The following is an 11,854-nucleotide window of genomic DNA, read 5'->3' as shown; positions in this document are numbered from 1 at the left end:
ACACCAAAGCCCGCCCATAGCCTATAGCTGCCTCTGGACACTGATTGGTGCGAACCACTGGTGGTTCAGCTTCAAACCAATGGATTGGAGCCTAACAAGATGGATTTTATCGTGTGTTCGTTCGTGATCTCACGATCTTATGTGAATCCAGCTGCCCCGCAAGGTTACCGACTTTTGTAATTTAAGACTTCCTGTCAAATTTCAAAATAAAAGCTCCTCTTTGCTTTACATAATGCTGTACATGATGAAAACTATAATTTTGCCAGAGGACAATACATAATGCAAATTATGCAATGCGGAAAAAAATGACACTCAAAGAAATGGTCAATTTACACTACAAGTCCCTATGAATATTTATTATGGTGATTTTGAATATTGTAGTCTCTTGCCTTTCTGTGCGGCCACAAGAGGTCTCAGTGTGACAGGATTAAACGGAGTCTCCAACGACATGATACAGAAGTATTAGTTTTTGTGGACAGTTAATTAGGGCTGATGATTGATGATTAACTTTGCTTTACAGGGTGTGACAGATCACAGATCATAGGTTACTGTAAATGAATGTATGTCCATTAAAAATGCTTGTAAGGAGTCTTTTTTATGACGTGAATAATGTGAGCAGCTGATCCGTGCTGCTCTCCTCACAGTTATTGCTCAATATATTGGGACGCACACCGGCTTTCAAAAGATCCCTGCTAAAGGAAATTACAACATGTGCTGAAGTGTCCACAGAAGAGGAAGTCAGAGCTGGGAGCTGAGCTTCAAGACCTTCAAGGAAGGGAAGAAAACTGAACTATGGTGTTTCTAGTGTTTTTAACCTGAGGAGGCTGTGAGGAAACGAGAACATCAGACTGGTGAGTGTTGTCTTTTGTAACTATAGAGCTGGGATCAAATCACAGCTGTGATTACATTCCCAGATACACGTTCAAGCTACAGTCAAAAGTTTGGACACGCCACATTTTTCTTTATTTTCTTTATTTACTATTTTCCACGTTTTAGAATAACAGTAAAAAAGAAACATCAAAGCATAGAGTTATGCATTGAAGACAAAGTGTTCAACAAATCAAAATAATCTCATAGTTTAGATTGTAGCAGCCATGCTTTGCCTTGATGGAAAGGCAATGGGCTTTTAGAAAGAGATCAGTCACTTCTCACTCACTCACTCACTCACTCACTCACAGTGTGTTTCTGTCTGTAATACGTGCAGTAACTCCTCCTCCCTGCTGGCCTGCTCCAGTCTACATGCTTATTCACTCTATCTGTTCAGGGACATCTAGGACCAAACACCATGAACCCAGGCTCATCTAACACATACAGGAGATAAGCAGGAACAAACTCCTGCCCTAAATCTAAAGAAATAATAATAATAATAATAATAATAATAATAACAAATAATAAATTACTGACCCCTCTATTGAAGCCATTTTAAAGCTCTGAAAGCAACAATAGTGATATGTGTCTGCTTTTTTCCTTGTTAAGTCACATCTCTTTGATCAGATACTGAAGCGTACTTTCACTGTAATCAGACAAATGCAAAACCAAAACCATATTATGCTGTTTTGATCTGTAAGAAGCAGTGTGAAATATTAACTTTGCGAGGCAGCTGGATTTGTGCGAGACGCAGTTAGGGTGTAGGGGTAGGGGTCGGGGTCGGGGTCGGGGTCGGGTCGGGTCGGGGTCGGGGTGATGGACAGGCGTAAGCGTTTGCCCCCCATTTCAACCGTAAGTCACATTAATTTTTCTTTTGTTATTTAAGCCTAAACCAAACCATTTCTCTATCATCTTAACATCTTTATGTTTTCCAATTAACGTTGGACACGTGTTTTCAAATTGACCTGTTTTTTTCTTCTTCTTTTTCCTGATTCCCCCCCCATTTTCTCCCCAATTGTAATTGGCCAATTCCCCTTAGCTGCTGATCTGGGAGGAGCCATAGACACACAAACGCTTCCTCCGATACATGTGCAGTTGCCAGCTGCTTCTTTTCACCCGACAGCGGGAAGCTTCACTGGCAGGGCGTAGCATGTGGGAGGATCATGCTACAGCATTCCCACCAGTTCCCTTCCGCTCCGAACAGGCGCCCCATTCATTGTATGCTTTTTTCATATTTTATTTATTCATTTAAGTATTCAGTACGTTGGTAAATTGATGTTTCATTTAAAAAGGCAGTAATTTCTCCCAGAGTTTCTCTACCATTGAATAGGTGTGGTGGGTCACTCTCAATGAATACTGTTATACTGGGAATATCACTGGATGGCTACATTTTATTTTACATGGAAAATGTGAAATTTAGAGATGAGTTCTGGTACAATTATAGTGTTAATTAATCATATGATGGCTTTGAATTTGCAAATATCAATATCCCCCCCCCCCACACACACACACACACTACCACCATATCAAGAAACACTGGGTTGAGGAATTCATGTCAGTTCAGTAGCTCGCAATTCGCCCGAAAAACCCACATTTTCACAGTTGAAGTTTTCACAGGTGTTTTCACAGTGGAATTAAAGACGTGTGGTTAAAATGTTTCCGACACTGACACTGAGACTAGAGTTCCTCTAGCTGAGTGGGTGAGTCCTGTATTCTTTGAACTGTGCACGCCACTGCTCTGTGGTTTGAAAGTAGTTCACGTTTTGCCACGTGCATCTCTCTGCAAAGGTGACATTGTGTGGAGGATCGTGGTCGATGATCGAGGGCACTGGTTCATAACAGTATGTGTGTTTGTGATACCTGGGGCTTTTGGGAGATTGGCCCCTACTGTAGGTCAACTTACCCGTCAAGTGATGAGAATGACACTTTAGCATACACTATTGAGGGATTATAGGCTCCATATAGTTGATTATAAATTGAACCATAGTATTGTTTAACAAAACTATGGGCAGTGGTGCGCACTAGCGGCCCCCCGGGGGGCGCACTAGGAGGCACTAGTGCAACGACCAGGCCACATACCCTTAATCTGGCTTCCCACCCGCAGACACGGCCAATTGTGCCTGTACGGATGCCCAACCAAGCTGAAGGTAACACAGGGGCTTGAACCTGGCGGCCCTCGTGTTGATAGGCTGGGAATCTACTGCTGCAGCACTACCCAGACAGCCTGTTCTTGGTAATGCTCAGAGAGATGCTGGAAAATGTGTAAACGTGTAAAACTGGATTGGATGTGTTTTTGGTACATTGACACCAAACACACCTCAAGACATACCGGTGAAACTAAACTGGAAAGTGGAGAATGGACCTTTAAAAAAAAGAAAAAAAGAAAGGATAATGGTCACATAAAAAAATAAAAACACGGGGGAAATGGGGTGTAAAAGATCTTAACACGTGTGGTCGGGAAGTTCTGATCACATCACACATTTTACACCTTGCATTAGCATGCATTTTTCCATATCCAGATAACATCCAGACCATTTATCTGGATACGGGTCACATTTAAAAAAACAGGTGTAAATAGACTTCCATTCATTCTGCAGGCATTGCTTAATGAGAGTAAGCAAACAGTGAGAGTGGACTGCCTTCCTCCGGTAGGCTTCCTTGGCGTTTATATGGGTGTTGTTTGTGCTTGGTGCACAGAGCTGGTGAGTCACTGGTGGACCTGCATCAGCAGCCTGAGACCAGTCGGCATGCCTGGTGCCTGGGTGAGAGGTCAAGCCTTCCTCTGAGCTCAACTGGGCTGTCCTGCAACCTCCCTCATCCTTCCTCGGTGTCTCTGCTCTGCCACGGTGCTGCTGCTGCTGCTGCTGCTGTCTCTGCTGCTCTCGCTGAGGTGAGTCTGCATTCTGCTTTCACTCTGCTTTATAAAAGTGCTCATGTCAAAGGACCTTATGATTAGTGGACTATTCAATGTAAACTGTAATCCTGGCTTTATTGACTGATAGCATCTGATATCATGAGCTTTGATGAATGCACCGTTCTGATGTTTAATTTTTTAGAGAAGTGTGTTGTAAGTCTCACCACAAACAGACACACTTCCTCTTACAGTGTATCTTCTGACCTGGGGGCATTGCTTGCATGTGCATTGAAACTTAAGCCATGTGGAAAGTCACATTTCTGTACCCATCATTTGACATACAATTGTTGCTCAAAGTAAAGTTGAGTGCCTGATGATCATAATCAGAGCATAATATAATAAACACAAGGTGCAATAAATTGATGGGCTTGAATACATTATGGGGCAACTGTAATAACATGACATGCGATTGAAATATAATTTGCAGAATGTTTATCTGATGATTGAGAACATTTTGTGTTTCTAATGGGTTGTTAATCTCCATGCAATCCTATTTGATCTTATCTTATCTTATCACACTGCACTTCCAGCATTTACTTTTTTTTTTTTTTGTTTACTTTGGTAAACACTCAACAGTCATCTATTGTACCACCATTCATCTGGGTCAGAACGCACGTTAGGCATAAGCTTTCACTCATCAAGTGTTCAACTCATTCTATTCTACACTCATCTTTGATTGGTGCTTGTCTTGTGTTTCAATGGGTTGCATGAACTTGGGTCTGGTTGGTTTGCTGTTCAAAGAGTCACAACGTTTTGTTGAGTTGCATTTCCCCCCCGGAAAAGCAGGTTTTGATGTACAGTATTCCCTTCTTTGACACTCATGGCAGTTAATGTCTTCATTCTGAAATATCACATTCAGTCATGTCAGTCATGTTCTCGTGCCGAGTGCTCTGTGGTGGGAAGGGTGAAACCCCCTTTCACTTTTACAACTGAATGAGTGTTGGAGTTTGACAGCTTCCCACAGTCAGCCCTGCTCTGGAGACATCACTCTTTGATTGCTTCTCACCATCCGTCTTAATAGAGAGACGGCACCAACAGGCTGAGTTTCTGACAGCAAGTCACTTAGAGTTTAGTCACATCATCTATATTTGAATATTCCCACAGTAGTTTACTCCTTGGTAAATAATCAGGCCAAGTATTTCCTCCCCCCGTTTTCCCAGTGCCTGCTAAAATTGTATCCTTCATTTCAGTGATGTTTTCTTTACACACTGTTGGCGATCATATTATATCAATAATCTTGTTTTGAGGAGGAAGGTTAGGTGTATTTGTCTCAGAGTGTATGGAAGCATATCACATGCATAATTCAAATGTAATATATTATGTTATATCATCATCACTTTATTAACAGACACAAGGTCCAGTATAAAAACAGACAATACATAAAATCATAAAATATCCATACCCCAATACATTACAATGTTATATGTACACACACATTTGAATTTAAATTTGACGCTTTAGGCTTTATGTGCAGTTTTTGCCTCAAAATGAATTCAAATTCAACCAGTCATTTGCATTTGACATGTCAGTACTGTATTGGCATTTAATTTAAACTGAAATTTGCATGCTTTATTTTTCTTAGTTTTATTCAAAGGATGATACGATTTAGAAATTTTCAATATATTTTCTGAACTGCATAGATATGCTTCATGTGATTGATGATTTTGCAGTCTTATCCACCTTATTTCTAGCTGCCATGATGCCTATGGGTGCTTCTTCCGGTGCGATCCTCCCAGCCTTGTTGCTGACAGCTTGACACCCGCATCTGTAATCAAAGCTGCAGGCGAACGGAGCAAATCACTAATCACGTCCAGCTTGACAAAAATGTGACTTGATTGTTGCAGCTTGAGTGCAGAACCTCCCAGCGTCAGAGTTTTAACATGTCGTTAATAACGAGGAAATGGCAAGCTGTAACAATCAAGTCACGTAAAACCGGACCTTGTACCCATAATTATTTTACAGCGGGGCATTCCAAAATAAGGTGGATAGGGTGTTATACATTTCATTAACAAAGACAATTTTACGCGGTAAAGATGGCAAGATGCAAATAGTTATCCAAATGTAAAAGGCAAAACAGCACCTCCTGTCTTTGCCATTTAATACACTCGCCACTGCGCTGATTCCCTGGCAAAATGCAATAGCAAAATGCATTTGGAGAGGACTGCATTAAGATCGTCACAGGTCAGTCGTCCCATTAAGGCGGGTAGTTCATAACGTGGGAACGGAGAGAAGGAAGGTGGGGACTTCCCTGACCCTGTGGTCGAAGCGCATAACCTTTCAGACAGGAAATGAGCTACTGTTAACCAGGTCAGGCTGTGAACCCCAACGATGGCTTTGCCACAGACCTCTGAAACACAAAACAACGCACCGATCAAACTGTCTTCAAATACTTAATTAGCCCGGAAACCTTGTTCGAAAAGGTCCGGTGCAGGTGTGACGGCTGTCAGCAGCAGTATTGCAGGTTGTGCATGTTTCATTCAGTACTTTATAGTCATTTGGAGACACTTGTACATTTTGTATCTTTTCTCCAAGGCTCCTATTCCTTATTTGCCTGGCACTTCTCTATTATTGTGAGCATATGGCCACTAGGACTGTAGGCAGGACCACCCTTAGTTGACTCCAAGTCAGAGTCAGCCGAGTTTGAGTCAAGACCAGGGCCAAGATCAGAGGGAGTCAAGAACAAGTCAAGACTGAGAGCAAAATCGAGTCTTAATCTGGACCAAAAAAGACATGTCTTTCCTGATGTAAATATATTGCTTGAGCAGTTTCCTAAGGATCAGCAGAGATGGAGATCTCTCTGCAAGAGCTTCTACATCCAACTAATAAACACTTAGACGTTTGACTAATCATTATGCGTTTGAGTTTGAACTGTCACACCCTACACAGGCGTAATCATTTACTTTACTGTAGGGCTGGGAAGAAAATCAATGTGGAGAAAAGCGCATCTTTGAAAAACCGTAGTGAGGTGGGAAAACGTCGAGTCAACTTCCAGAGAGAGAGAGAGAGACAGAAAAGTCACAAAAATGTTTGAGCCTCAAAAACTGAGTCAGTTTATTGCATGTCATTTTTGCAAATTTGGGATTAAAATTGATTCAACTGTTGCACCTAAATGGCTCTAGATTAAGCATCGACCAAATGTCTAAACTGTGAACCTAAAATATTTGGAAGCGCACCAGGTTGAAGTGCATAATGTGCACAGTCACTTCAGCCTTGTCACTGAATCACAGTTTGTATTTGTGTGTTTATAATGAGTCATAACAGGAGGTTTGGCTCAGCGGCCCGGGACAAATGACTGTAGAACCACTGTCAGGATAAATCTGTGACAAATGACTGTAGAACCACTGTCAGGATAAATCTGTGACAAATCACTGTAGAACCACTGTCAGGATAAATCTGTGACAAATCACTGTAGAACCACTGTCAGGTCAAATCTGTGTCATATCTCTCTTTCATGCCCAGCTTATTCACATTAAAAAAAATAGTTATATGAGGATTTGCTGGGCCGGCACACAGAATTGCCCCGTTTAATATTCATACAGTTTGATATTCAAACTGTTGAGGGTATGTTCCGTGTAATTCCATGTCTATAGTAGCTGACATTCTTATGTAGAATGATTTGCAATGACGGAAATTGTAAATTTACCCAATCGGTAACAGTTTCTATGAAGGTCATGTCTATAAGCATTATGAGCACATTCACAAGACATTACAATGCATTTATGCGGGTTTATCAAACTCTTTATGAATGTTTATAACCATGCATGACAACTTATAACCAGGTCTATAAAGTATCATACTGTAAGTGGTGGACATAACGTATTATAATAAACATCAATAATACGCTATAGCATGACTTTGTGAGCTTTAAGTAAAGTCACAGCACTATAAGGTTATTAGCAATTGTATGATACTATAACACAGTTATGATGACTCATGAGCAGTATTTGCTGGCTGCAAGTAAAGTGTAAAACAAAAACAGATTCTTCTTTCAAACACTGTTGTCACTTTGCCATGGCGGTATAAAGCATTACGAATGCTTAACTTATAATACATATGTCCACCACTTATAATACTTCATAAACCTTGTTATAAGTTGCCATGCATGATTATAAACATTCATAAAGAGTTTTATAAAGAATTATAACTGCATTATAATATCTTATGAATGTGCTCATAATGCATTATAGGTCATGGACTCCATTCCCTGACCTGTGATTTGTTTTCATGACCCGATTTCGCAACTGCAGCCCCACAACCAGATGGACAAGGTGCACGTGGCTGAACACACCCCGTTCCCGTAAACGCAGTGCAAACAGACAGACATGCACACGCCTGACCCGTCCATCTCTGGCAGTTTGTTGTAGTGAAATCAAACATTGCACAAATGTGTCCCGTTAGTAAAGGGCCATTTCCCAACAACCTGCGTCTGTTTTCTGCAACGCACGCACGTTTTTCGCCCCACTTCCTTGGATTTAGATTCACAACCGCAATATTTATAATGAGAGGAAAAAACAACAACGATGGATGTTTAAAGGTTCCTCACGGTTTTTGGTTTGGAAACTTGTCAGCTGAGGCCAGGAGACAGTTAGATAGAGTGGTGCACAGTGCATCCAGAATCATCGGATGTCATCTCCCACCCCTAGCAGAACTATACAGCACAAGGACAAGGCCCTGGAAATGTTAAGGGACCCATCTCACCCAGCAAACAACCTCTTTGACCTCCTGCCCTCTCAGATGAGATTCGGAAGTGTTAAACCCAGAACACCCAGGCTCCAGAACAGCACCTACCCCGAAGCTGTCCGCCTTCTTAACACCATAAATCTTAAGCACAAATTATGCTCGAGCGAAATCGACAGCGCTGACTGCGCCGAGGGGGTCGCCGCAGCCGGGCGTCCTCTCGCCCCTAGCTCGGTGTAGGGGGGCGTGCAGCTCCTCGAAAATGTGACTCTGCCCCGTCAACTCCTCGTTGTGAGGAATGAGGAAATGCCATTTCCTCATTTAACGTGCTTGTCCCTCATCTAGCAAAGCCTTCTGCAGGCTCACCGGAATGAGTTTTGAAATGGAGGGACAATAAAATGTTCCCCCACCGACATGATTGCAAGTTCTTGGTAAACGACACGATAACGTTTTGGACGTGTACCGCAGCCAATGCGCCGAGTTAACGTTCGAGTATGCACAGTCTCGCTGTCGCCGCTCGTCGGCGGCAAGGCTCCAAGTCGAGGTTGTGCAGAACCATGCCGAGTGCTTAACACTAACTGTGCAATTAAGACAATGCACTTGTAGCACTTTCCAGGGGGCCTACATTGCACTTTAAACACTGCATAGTGTTGCTGCTACCGCCGCTCCGCGTGGTGTTTGCATCGTTGCAGTAATGCATTACGATTGCACTAATGCATTATGTTCTTTTCCTATGTTTGTTTTGTATTGTGTGAATGCATGGTTTTATGTGCTTGTCTATGTATGTGAGCTCATTAAGACAAATCCCAATCAGCTCTGTTGACACGGCCAATAAATCTTGAATCTTGAATCTATGCTTAATATAATTTTAAGCAAATGATATCATTGTTAAATTAACGGTGATCTCGCCACATTAAGACTACATTTCCCATATCCCGGCCGGTGTCCTGTTAATGATTTATAGATGCAAACACCATTAGGTGAATCTTATTTCCCAGCAACAAGCCGGCAGCATAAAGGTTAAAGAAACAGTTGTGCCTAACCTCCACTCCCCATCAATAATTAGTTTTGCCCTTGAGCGAGACACAATCCCACGGAGTGTCGTTCTGCGGTCAAAGGCCAAGCGCATTACCAGTAATCAGTGGGTGTGATAATAGAGTATGTGAATAAAGCAGTGCAAAGTGTTGCATGTGTTATCATGCATAAACAAAAGGGGGGGGGAATCACTGTTAAACCAGCCAGCCACCCACACACCTCTCTCTCTGTCTCTCTCTAGCCCAGTCGCACGAATAAAACGTTGAGATTGTAGACGTAAAATGCTGTTTTAGAAACATATTTTGCCAAAGTTTGGTTTCAAATGTACGTTGATATTATACATTTGCGTGGATTCCACACACGTACAATGCCTACATTTTATTCTGGTGATTGGGTTGCTCTCTCTCTCTCCCTCTCTCTCTCTCCTCTGAGCACTAGTCTCTATCTCTCGCTCTCCTCTGAGCACTAGTCTCTAACTCTCGCTCTCCTCTGAGCACTAGTCTCTATCTCTCGCTCTCCTCTGAGCACTAGTCTCTATCTCTCGCTCTCCTCTGAGCACTAGTCTCTATCTCTCGCTCTCCTCTGAGCACTAGTCTCTATCTCTCGCTCTCCTCTGAGCACTAGTCTCTATCTCTCGCTCTCCTCTGAGCACTAGTCTCTAACTCTCGCTCTCCTCTGAGCACTAGTCTCTCTCTCTCTCTCGCTCTCCTCTGAGCACTAGTCTCTCTCTCTCGCTCTCCTCTGAGCACTAGTCTCTATCTCTCACTCTCCTCTGAGCACTAGTCTCTAACTCTCGCTCTCCTCTGAGCACTAGTCTCTATCTCTCGCTCTCCTCTGAGCACTAGTCTCTAACTCTCGCTCTCCTCTGAGCACTAGTCTCTCTCTCTCTCTCGCTCTCCTCTGAGCACTAGTCTCTCTCTCTCGCTCTCCTCTGAGCACTAGTCTCTATCTCTCACTCTCCTCTGAGCACTAGTCTCTAACTCTCGCTCTCCTCTGAGCACTAGTCTCTCTCTCTCTCTCGCTCTCCTCTGAGCACTAGTCTCTCTCTCTCTCGCTCTCCTCTGAGCACTAGTCTCTCTCTCTCGCTCTCCTCTGAGCACTAGTCTCTCTCTCTCTCTCGCTCTCCTCTGAGCACTAGTCTCTCTCTCTCGCTCTCCTCTGAGCACTAGTCTCTATCTCTCACTCTCCTCTGAGCACTAGTCTCTAACTCTCGCTCTCCTCTGAGCACTAGTCTCTCTCTCTCTCTCTCTCGCTCTCCTCTGAGCACTAGTCTCTCTCTCTCGCTCTCCTCTGAGCACTAGTCTCTATCTCTAACTCTCCTCTGAGCACTAGTCTCTATCTCTCGCTCTCCTCTGAGCACTAGTCTCTCTCTCGCTCTCCTCTGAGCACTAGTCTCTATCTCTCGCTCTCCTCTGAGCAATAGTCTCTATCTCTCGCTCTCCTCTGAGCACTAGTCTCTATCTCTCGCTCTCCTCTGAGCACTAGTCTCTATCTCTCGCTCTCCTCTGAGCACTAGTCTCTATCTCTCGCTCTCCTCTGAGCACTAGTCTCTCTCTCTCCTCTGAGCACTAGTCTCTCTCTCGCTCTCCTCTGAGCACTAGTCTCTATCTCTCGCTCTCCTCTGAGCACTAGTCTCTAACTCTCGCTCTCCTCTGAGCACTAGTCTCTATCTCTCGCTCTCCTATGAGCACTAGTCTCTCTCTCTCTCTCCTCTGAGCACTAGTCTCTATCTCTCGCTCTCCTATTAGCACTAGTCTCTCTCTCACTCTCCTCTGAGCACTAGTCTCTCTCTCGCTCTCCTCTGAGCACTAGTCTCTCTCTCTCTTGCTCTCCTCTGAGCACTAGTCTCTATCTCTCGCTCTCCTCTGAGCACTAGTCTCTATCTCTCGCTCTCCTCTGAGCACTAGTCTCTCTCTCACTCTCCTCTGAGCACTAGTCTCTATCTCTCGCTCTCCTCTGAGCACTAGTTTCTATCTCTCGCTCTCCTCTGAGCACTAGTCTCTATCTCTCTCTCTCCTCTGAGCACTAGTCTCTCTCTCTCTCTCGCTCTCCTCTGAGCACTAGTCTCTAACTCTCGCTCTCCTCTGAGCACTAGTCTCTATCTCTCTCTCTCCTCTGAGCACTAGTCTCTCTCTCTCTCTCGCTCTCCTCTGAGCACTAGTCTCTATCTCTCTCTCTCCTCTGAGCACTAGTCTCTCTCTCTCTCTCGCTCTCCTCTGAGCACTAGTCTCTCTCTCGCTCTCCTCTGAGCACTAGTCTCTCTCTCTCCTCTGAGCACATCTCTGGCAGTGAGGGAAAACATTTGCGAGACGTTTCTCTCGCCCGCTGACTCGGTGGTTCCCTCCACCTCCGCCTCCTACA

General features: G+C 43.7%; 1 protein-coding gene across 2 annotated transcripts in view; it reads left to right on the top strand.

Annotated features, from left to right (window-relative positions):
• The first annotated feature begins 718 nt into the window (after positions 1 to 718).
• The window catches only part of LOC310778485 (interleukin-1 receptor type 1), a 32,613-nt gene continuing 21,477 nt past the window's right edge, over positions 719 to 11,854 (top strand). For both annotated transcript variants that reach the window (XM_083638930.1, XM_083638929.1), the window contains exons 1-2: positions 719 to 851; positions 3,565 to 3,757. The gene's annotated coding sequence lies outside the window, so the exon portion shown is untranslated. The remainder of the gene's footprint in view (positions 852 to 3,564; positions 3,758 to 11,854) is intronic.

This window comes from Poromitra crassiceps (assembly GCF_964638095.1).
Source record: "Poromitra crassiceps genome assembly, chromosome: 6".
Lineage (NCBI taxonomy): Eukaryota > Metazoa > Chordata > Actinopteri > Beryciformes > Melamphaidae > Poromitra > Poromitra crassiceps.
This window is presented reverse-complemented; position numbering and strand designations above follow the sequence as displayed.